The sequence below is a fragment of the Trachypithecus francoisi genome, unplaced genomic scaffold (genome assembly GCF_009764315.1).
Source record: "Trachypithecus francoisi isolate TF-2019V2 unplaced genomic scaffold, Tfra_2.0 Lachesis_group10, whole genome shotgun sequence".
Classification (NCBI taxonomy): domain Eukaryota; kingdom Metazoa; phylum Chordata; class Mammalia; order Primates; family Cercopithecidae; genus Trachypithecus; species Trachypithecus francoisi.
In genome coordinates, this window is record NW_022681455.1 from 76,043,519 (window position 1) to 76,054,161 (window position 10,643).

Below are 10,643 nucleotides of genomic sequence, written 5' to 3' on the forward strand. Positions count from 1 at the left end.
GCTTTCCAGGGTGTCCTTGAGGAGTTCTCCAGGAGTTGCTTCCCCTGGCTCTGTATTCATGGTTAAGGAAGTAATCCAGGCCTAATGATGCCATAAGCATGATCACACCTTCTTTTGTGTAAATAATGTCTGATAAAATGAGGTGTGAGCCTGCTGTTGCAAAGAACACTTAGCTGTTAAATGCTTTCTTTTCCACTCCATTGACTTTCCCTATTTATAGCTTTTCAAGCAGAGCGTTTGTGTCATATTCCTTTCTTACCAGCTGCTGGGCTCCTCAACTTAGTTCTGAAGGAAAACCCACAAGTACTTCCCTGGCATTACCTGTTCCGTATGGCGCTGGCCTCTGCTTGGGTCAAGAGTCAATAGAACAAAGTGTGGGGTGAGGTCTTGTATTAGTCTGTTTTCTTTTGCTTATAACATAATACCTGAAACTGAGTAATTTATAAAGAAAATAAATATATTTCTTACAGTTATGGAGGCTGAGAAGTCCAAGGTGGAAGGTGCTGCATCTAGTGAGGGCCTTCTTGCTGGTAGGGACTCAGTAGAGTCCCCAGGCAGCACAGGACATCACATGGAGAGATGGCTGAGTGTGCTAGTTTGGGTCCTTCTTCCTTTCTTTTCCTTTCTTTCTTTTCTCTTCTTCTTCTTAAAAGACAGGGTCTTTAAAAAAATTTCAATAGGTTTTTGGGGAACAGGTGGTGTTTGGTTACACGAATAAGTTCCTTAGTGGTGATTTCTGAGATTTTGGTGCACCTTCAACTGAGCCGTGTACACTGTATCCAATGTGTTGTCTTTTATCTTACTCCCCTCCCACCCTTTCTCCCAAGTCCCTAAAGTCCATTATATCATTCTTATGCCTTTGTGTAGAGACATGGTCTTGCTCTGTCACCCAGGCTGGAGTGCAGTGGCTTGATCATAGCTCACTGCAGCCTCAAACTCCTGGGCTCAAGCAATCCTCTCGCTTCCAACTCCTGAGTAGGTGGGACTACAGGGACACATCCCCACACCTCACTAATTAAAAATTTTTTTTTGTAGAGATGGAGTCTCCCTATGTTGCCCAGATTGGTCTTGAACTCCTGGTCTCTTCCTCTTAAAGCCACCATTTCTCTTCTCATGGTAATCCATTAATCCGTTAACCCACTGATCCATGAATGGATCAATCCATTCATGAGACAGAGCCCTCATGATCCAATCACCTCTTAAAAGCCCCACCCCTCAATACTGCCACATTGGGTATTAAATTTCAACATGAGTTTTGGAGGGGACAAACATTCAAGCCATGAAAGTCTCCTCTCTTCCTCCCTGGACTTGCCCCAGAAGCCTTTTTGCCAGATCAGTTAGTAACAGTCCCTTGACCTGGTTAACCTAGTCAGAGGTGAGGGGCATCTACTGAGAGGGGAGGATTATAGAAACTGGAGTGAGAGGAGGTTTTTTGTCTTGAAAATAGGACAAAGGGTATTGAAATAAGAACAACAAAAACACTCCAGTGAGGGTGATAACATACTAATATTAACATTAGTATTAATGTTAATGGGAATACTGTAGTTAACCTTTACGGAGTTGCTTACTGTATGCTGAGGACCATACGAAGAGTTTAAATGCGTTATCCATTTAACCTCACACCAACCCCACAAGGTAGGTTTTGAGTGGGCAGTATTGATCAGAGGGGAGTCCGCTTAGAGGAGGAGATAAGGTATTGTGGCTGCTGAATGAAAGTAAAATGAATTATGTGAACATGTTCAGGAGAAACCATAGAGGTCGATTTAGTCTTATTTGTAGGAAGACAAAATAAGGAACAAGGGTAGGCAGAATTGTGGGATGCTTTTTTGTTCTTTGACAGCAAGAGTGGATTTTAAATGTGCTTTTCTTATTTTTTAAATTTGTATGAATTTAGGGAGAAATGCAGTTTTGTTACATGGATATATTGTGAAGTGGTGAAGTCTGGGATTCTAGTGTAACCGTCACCTGAATAGTGTACTTTGTACCAATTAAGTAATTTATCATCCCTCAGCCCCTCCCACATTCTCACTCTTCTGGGTCTCCAATGTTTATCATCCCTCAGCCCCTCCCACATTCTCACTCTTCTGAGTCTCCAATGTCTATCATCCCTCAGCCCTTCTCACATTCCCACTCTTCTGAGCCTCCAATGTCTATCATTCCATGCTCTGTGTTCATGTGCACACACTAGCTGAGAACATGCAATATTTGACTTTCTGTTTCTGAGTCCTGGATTTTAACCCAGTAAAACTGAGGTCTCAGTAAAGACAGTATCCACACAGGCATCATTTCTGGTTGCCCCAGTAATAGGATCCTCACTTTAGGATAATATTATAATGAGAAAGTGAAAATGAAATAAACAGGAAGTCAAGAAAGAACTGTGTATGCCTAGTGAATGCCATCTTGGGAGGATGGAGATGGGAAAGGAGGGCAGGAGGGAAAACATTTGGATTATGTATAAAAGTTACCTTGAGATAAATTGGCATGGCATGTATCTTTGGCATCTCCCACAAACTTTAGGGAAAAAAATGGGATGGAAATAAATAATGAACTTGCTTATCCCCATTAACTAATCCTTTTCAACAATGGCATAGCCTCCTGGAGAAATGTGTTCACAGGAAATGGTGAAAGACCATCTTCCTGGTGTTCTGTGGCCTTGTACTTAGCTTTGAACACTGGGATCATGGTTGACCTGGGATCTGAGATGCACAGCCTAGAGTCAATCCTTGCCTCTCAGGGCACCACCAGGCAGTGATTTTGACAATCTACTGCTTAAAATTTTCTTCCTGCTCTTACTAACACCAGAGAGTTGGACATGTCCCAAAGGAGTAAAGGGGATAAGAGAGGAGATCAGCAGTTCTTATGTTTGACGCCACTTTACAGACAAGAAAATTGAGGTTAAGAAAGGTTGAGTAACACATGTGGTAGGGCTGGGGTTAGAATGCAAATGCTTCTGTCTCTAGTTCAAGCATGTCATTCTTTCCAGCGTCTTATTCACCTTCTCAAAACCAAAGAAACTCAAGGAGGAGAAAGAAGAAACAGTAGATTGCTTGCCAAAGTTTGTCACAGCTGTTTCCTTCTCTGAATCCTTTTCCTATGCCATGGAACTCTGAACTTCTCCCATCAAGAAGTAGAGTTTGGCTAGGTACAGTGGGTCACACCTATAATCCCAGTACTTTGGAAAGCTGAGGTGGGAGGATTGCTTGAGGTCAGGAATTTGAGACCAGTCTGGACAACATAGCAAGACCCAATCTCTACAAAAATTAAAAAAAAAAAATTGGACAAAATAGTGTGCACCATAGTCTCGGCTACTCAGGAGGCTAAGGCAGGAGGATCCCTTGAACCCAGAAGTTCAAGGCTGCAGTGAGCTATAACGATGTCACTGCACTCCAGCCTGCTAGACCCTCTCTCTAAAACAAATAAACAATCAAAAAAGAGGCAGAGTTTATGTCCTCACCCCTTGAAATTGGGCTGCCTATGAAACTTGCTGGCTTGAAATTGAGCTGGCCTTGAAACTGCTATGGAAGTGAGAGTGTGCCAGTTCTGAGCCCAGGCCTCCGGGGCTCTTCTGGGCTTCCATTCACTCTGTGTGAGCCCTGCCATGGCCATGTGAACTAGCCCAGGCTAGCCTGCTGGAGGACAAGAAACCCTAGGGAATGGAGCTGAGGACCTCCACTGATGCAGATACAAGAGATCAGCCGATGGTGGCCCCGGTCAGCAACCCAGGCATTCATGAACAAGAATAAATGTTGATTGTTGTATACCACTGGAGTTTTGTGATTGCTTATGACATGGCACTACTGTGGTAATAGATGACAAGTACAGAAGGCTATGGAGACTCCATCCTGGGAAGACGCACAATGGAATATTAGACAGCAGGATGAAAGAGTACGTTTAGCAGGTCACAAGGACTCTGGGAATCCGAAACCTTCTGAGGAGTCTGCACTCAGTGATGGATGGAAAAAAATAGATATTATCCAATACCGTCCTCGGAGACATTGCCTTGGAGAAACAAAAAGGAAACCAACATTCTGTGCCAGGTAGTCTAGAGTCATTCTTCCTTTTTCTCTTTGCAGCTATCCCCATGAACACCATTTCACAGCTGAGGCAGGGAAGGGACAAACTCAAGGTCATACAGCTTAAAAGTGGCAGAGTAGGGGCCAGGCACAGTGGTGCATGCCTGTAATCCCAGCACTTTGGGATGCTGAGGCGGGTGGATCACCTGAGGTCAGGAGTTCGTGACCCAACCTAACATGGTGAAACCCCATCTCTGCTAAATGCAAAACAAACAAACAAACAAAACCGGGTGTGGTGGCACATGCCTGTAATCCGAGCTACTTGGGAGGCTGAGACAGGAGAATGGCTTGTACCTGGGAGGCAGTGGTTGCAGTGAGCCAAGATTGAGCCATTGCACTCCAGCCTGGGCAATAATTGTGAAACTCCATCTCAAAAAAAAAAAAAAAAGTGGCAGGGTAGGAATTCTCACCAAGGTCCAATGGACTCCAAAGACCACCTTCTTAATCAACTCCATGTTTTCCATGTAGTCATTGAGCAGGCATTTACTATGCCAACCCTGTGCTAGGCTTAGAATTTCCTAGTTGACTGTAAGATAGTCTCTGTCCCCAGAGAACTGGAAGTCCATGTGAAATAGGGTGTTTTTGGTGCTATGAGACTAGTCACTCATGGACTTCCAAGGTGCGATTCCTTCTCAGTAGAGGAATGTTGGGTCAGAGGGTTCTGGATTCAGGTAATCATCAAAGGGCAATGGATTTCAGTTACTCAAGTACTTTGGCTTCTTGTTTTGTTCCTCATCCTGAAATGGGCTTGGGATTTAGGCCCTGGTTATGGACTTTAGGCAATACTGAATTCAGAGCTACTGTTCCATTGGGTTCTGGGCCCGAGAGTGCTTTAACATGGATTATGGAGAGGGCTCTAGGATTAGACTTGGATTAGACTTTGAATTCTGTCTGAATTGCACAGGGAAATGTTAGGTCTTTACATAGCTATGATTTTCACTAGGCTTGGGATTAAGTTTTGTGCTCCATTAATCTCTGCACTTGGCTTAGAACACCAGTATCTTGGCTGGGCTGGAATCTAAGATGGATGAGGCAGGTGGGCTCAGGGCCACCACCATATCTCAATGCCTTGACTGGCCTCTCTTTGATTTCTCTCTCCTTCTCTTGCTCAATCAGCAACTACTATCTCATCTCCTGGGAAGTTTTCTTCAACTTCATTGAATGAAGTCCACACTTTCTCCTTCACCCAGGTGTGAAAATAAGAAAGCAAGCTTTCCAAGGTTCTTTAATCTATTTACCACTTCCCAAAAATAACTCTACCACTTCCTTAACCCTTGCTATTGGCGAATCCTGTGTTGATCTTATGCCCTAGAATCTAGAAGAACTCTAAGAACAGATTCTGACTGCAAAATCCCAAGACTACTGTTTCTAAGGGCTCCTGGCCACTGGATTGAAGGTGACCCTAAGGTCACCTTCTGAAGGGGTTGGGGGCCACCAGGCCATGTGCTGAGGGGTTCAGTGTGTGCAAAGCAAGCTAAGCAAATCAAGCGAGCTGGGATGCTTTGTTTTGGAGAATTTTTTTTTTTTTTTTTTGGAGGTGGGGGAGTTCCTAACAGAAAAGTTGGTAGCTACCATATTTCTATAGGATCTAGGCCAGCAGGTGGCTGTATACCCAAGCCCACTAAAAAGCCCATAGGGCCAGAAACAGGTGTACAGAAATACATCTCAAGATTCAGAGCTAGGATTGACAGAGAATGGGGCCACAGCTGGAAGCCACAGTGAGAGAAGATACAGGAACAAGGAGATGGGAAATTTAATAATCACATTAAAAAATTAAACACTAGGCCCCAGTGCTTGTCACTTTCCATCCGTTGAGATTCACAACACTTGACATCCAATTATAATTGTGGGTTCCTATAAAACAGCCCATTAACTGCAACTATAAATTATTATTGCTTATGTGGAGTAGGCTGCTGGCTTAGTGGCTGATACTGAGGATTATGGAAATTATTATCAAGCAGCAATGTCTCTCTGAGTCCTCTAGCTCTGGGGAAGATGTATGGACCCTGGAAGAATGAAGAGGGCTTCCTAGGAGTTTTGACTACATGTTTTGCCACAAATTGCAACTTGCTTTGTAATTGACAAAGGGAGGGCTTCTTTCTCTACCACTCCTCAAATTTCCCATCTAGTCACCTCCCATTAGACAGGAACTTGCATGGCTGTGCTTGAGGACCTGGTATACAAGTATACACATACACACACATGCACGCAGCTACAGATGTTATTAATGTCTCTTATTTGCTGAGTGCTTTCTGCATACCTGGAAAAAGTTAGGTGACTTATCTATGTTTTCATTTTGTCTTCATATCACCTTATGGGATGGTGATACAGCTAGTCCCATTTTACAAACGAGGAACTGAGGCACGGAGTGATTATGAGTTATTTGCCTAAGGTCACCGAACTAGTAAAGGATGGAGTCTTGATTTAAACCTAGGCAATTTCACTCTGGTCTGGGCTCTTCACTACTTTCACATGCTGCCTGCAGCAGATACCCTTTCACAAACAGCTGCTGACACTTCTGGATAGAACAGACATCCACAGATGCACTCCAAACACTTTGCAAATACAGTCCTGCAAAAGCTACCTGCTTAGCTGCTCATGGATTTATGCATAGACACTCCAATATGCACACACACATACACACATGCATCATGCATGCACACGCCATATGCATGCACATACATGCACATACCACACACGCACATGCATGCACACACCACACACGGATATGCATGCAATAACCCCCATACACACACTTGCAAATGCCAGCCACACACACACACACACTACAGACACACACACACAGTATAACTCTTGCCAACCACTCCTACTCCTGAAAAATAAATCAAGGCCGGGCACGGTGGCTCACATCTGTAATCCCAGCACTTTGGGAGGCCAAGGCGGGTGGATCATGAGGTCAGGAGATCGAGACCATCCTGGCTAACACGGTGAAACCCCGTCTCTACTAAAAATACAAAAAATTAGCCGGGTGTGGTGGTGGGCGCCTGTGGTCCCATCTACTCCGGAGGCTGAGGCAGGAGAATGGCATGAACCCGGGAGGCGGAGCGTGCAGTGAGCCGAGAGCGCGCCACTGCACTCCAGCCTGGGCAACAGAGCGAGACTCCGTCTCAAAAAAAAAAAAAAAGAAAAAAGAAAAATAAATCAACATACATCGTGGATCCAAATAAATGCTTTCTAAAATTCTTTAAAGAGCTTATTCCATTCTTTATCAATTCCTGAGTCAGCAACTTCGACTCTCCTCTCCTCCTCTGCAGACAGCACAGCTTCCTGGGAGGGGAGAACCACCAAGGAGCCTTGGGCGATTGCTGTCTTGCAATGGATTCTATTGCAGAGTAGGGCGCCCTCAGCCCGGATGGGGTTTTCTGTCAGCTTAACAGTGTCACTTCCTGTCTTCCAAAATTCACGAGAGCTTCTTGTCTACTGGTAGTACCTTTCTCTTCTTTTCCAGATTTTCTACAGTTTTAAAATTTGTATCATTTCAGTGGCATTTGGGGACGGAATAGAGATAAACATAGAGATTAGATTTACCCTTTAGCAAACAAAGATTGTCCATTGCATTTTAATATTTGGCAATTTTTGTTTTTGTTTTTGTTTTGTTTTTGTTTTTTGAGACAGAGTCTTGCTCTTGTCGCCCAGGCTGGAGTGCAATGGCACGATCTCGGCTCACTGCAACCTCCACCTCCCAGGTTCAAGAGATTCTCCTGCCTCAGCCTCCTGAGTAGCTGGGATTACAGGCATGTGCCACCACGCCCGGCTAATTTCTTTTGTATTTTTAGTAGAGATAGGGTTTCGCCATGTTGGCTAGGCTGGTCTCGAACTCCTGACCTCACGATCTGCCCGCCTCGGCCTCCCAAAGTGCTGAGATTACAGGTATAAGCCACCGAGCCTGGCAGTAGTTTTATTTTTATAGCAAAATAATATGTACCACTATTGACTGCTTTGCCACATATGACTTGGTATGTATTGTCACGTTTCATATCCCCTAGCAATCTGTGAGGTAGGGACCATCATCGCCAGTCCTTTTAACAGCTAAGGAAACTGAGGCATAGGAAAAGTTTACCTGATGAAACTCACATAGCTAAAAAATGGCAGAGCCAAAATTTGAACTCAACTTGTCTAACTCCAAAGCTTGTCCTTTTCACCTAACCTACACCTTCTTTTGGCCGAAAACAATATGTCTTAACCATTCCCTTTTTACAAGTGTAATCTTCTCAAGTCTCAAGAAAATATGGAGTAGGAATAATTATAAAAAGTTTTTTCATTTTTCTTGGCTTACATCTAAGAAGAACCTTTTAGCACAATCTCATTTTAAACTCCTGAATCTTCTCTTACTTTTTTTCCTTTTCCCTTATAATTTTTCTTTCCTGGACACGTTTACAGAGGGAGATCTTCTTGTTCTTTCCTTTTTGTTTGTTTGTTTGTTTGTTTTTTAAATGGGTCTTTGTTTGATCCTTTTGTCTCATACTAACGGGAATAGGAGAGCTTGTTTTTTTTTATTTTTCTTTTGCTGGATTGGGATTTGGTTACTTCTGATAATGAGTAGGAAGTGAGTTTCTAGGGGAGTCAGCATTGCAGAAGAGAAGTTTCCTGCTAGGCAAAGCAGTTTCCTTTCTGAGTTTATTTTGGCAGCAGAAGTTAGTAGGGCACTGCCCTCTCCTCTAAGTGCCCTCATTAAGAGCTCACTGCAGAAATGCCTCCGCTTGGCTTGGCGCACTGTCCAGGGGAATTGCCGGGGTGGACAGCTCCGTGGTCTAGCGCTAATGCTGCCCGTGTCTCACGTCCTGTGTCCTGTCCTGGTCCCATCACTCTGCTGGAGGGATCTTTGTGGAAATCCCTCTTCCAGCCCCAGCTTTTGAATGGCTAGCTTCCCTGTCTCCCAGTATTGATGAAGGTCTCCCCCGACCCATTTTTTCTATTTCTGTGACCATTTCAATTGGACTTTATGAAGGAGAGGAATTAAAAGCAGGAGCTTCAAGTATTCTAATGAAAATGCAAATTTAAAATTTTCTTTTTAACAAGAAAAAGGACTGAAAGGATAAATATTCAAATATATATCTGGGTAGTGGAATTATAGGTGATTTTTATTCTTTTCTTTGCAATTTTTCTTATCTCAGTTGAGTATCTGTTACTTTTCATTGATAGTTTTTTATCTCTTAATTTTAAAACTTCAAACATATAGAAAATAATATGACAGACATCCACATACCCACCATAAAAGTTTAATACATGTTAACATCTTCCCTATTTGTTGCAAACTTTTTAAAAAAATTTTTCCTAGGATATGTATTCCTTTTCTAAACGAAGACTTCAGTACTCAGAGAAAGCTAACTCAGGGACTCTCTGAGTCCTAGAAGTAGTTCATTGCTTAACAATGAAATAGGCAGTTAGCACTGCCAGAGAGGCCTGGTACCTGGCCATCAACCAGTTCAGGTTTTGGAGTAGTGCTGCCGTTAAACAGACTCAGGGAGGGAAGCTGGAGGGTGTGTATACCAGTTTAATGCCTGGGAAGATTTCCCCCAATCCAGAGTCTAGAGACGTCCACTCCATGCCTTACAGACCTCTTAGAGCCTTGCTACTCAAAGTGGGGTCTTAGACCAGGATCTCTTGGCAGCTTTTTAGAAATGCACTGTGTTTCTCACATGAAAATGTGCATACGAGTCACCCGGGGGTCTTGTTATAATGCAGATTCTGACCCAGCAGGTTGGAGTCGGAACTGGTGTTCTGCATTTGAACAAGCGCCCAGGTGATACTGCTGATGCTGGTCTGCAGGACACACTTTGAGTCACAGAGTCTTAGAGGGCTCTGTGTTACCCCAAGCTGAAGGAAGCCACCCTGGCTGTACGTGGCTGGAATCTAGTCTCATTGGTCAGACCCAATGTTGCACTGGTTTTTACATTTTTGGAATACCACCTTGCTCTTGGAGAAAACGTTTGGCCATTAGATCACTTTAGGTTTTGCTTTCAGTTTTGTGTGCCTCAATTATTACAAATTATTGTAATTAACTCTTTGAATAGAGTCCATCAGGGCAAACTCAAAGCATAATCTATTCTAGCTAGAAAAAAAGGATACATTTCTCTAATTTCCCAAATCATTATCCATATTCAGTATATCTCAACGTGGGATGAATGTCTCATTGTTGGTGTGTTTAAGTAGTGCATTGATGGTTTAAACAATTTCTTTTTAGCATTTGTTGGGCTTTGAGAGAACCAAAAAGGCACAACCCTATTATTTTTTTCATCTGAAGTCTGATCCAATTGAGAAAAAGACAAAGCGTAAGTCAGATGGGAGATTGTGGTATCTCATTGTGGTAAAGACTCAACTGCGATCTGATTTTATTAGAGTCAAGGGCCCTACTAATGCCCATCACACCTCGTACCCCAGCTGGAACATTGGGCAGCCCACCTGAGGGTACGTGTGATTCTTAGGAACAGACTCAATTGCCCAGATCACTGCGTGACTGTAGTCAGGTTGGAGAGGAAGGAGGAAGAGACAAAAATGAGTTATTTACGGCCGGGTGCAGTGGTGCATGCCTGTAATCCCAGCACTTTG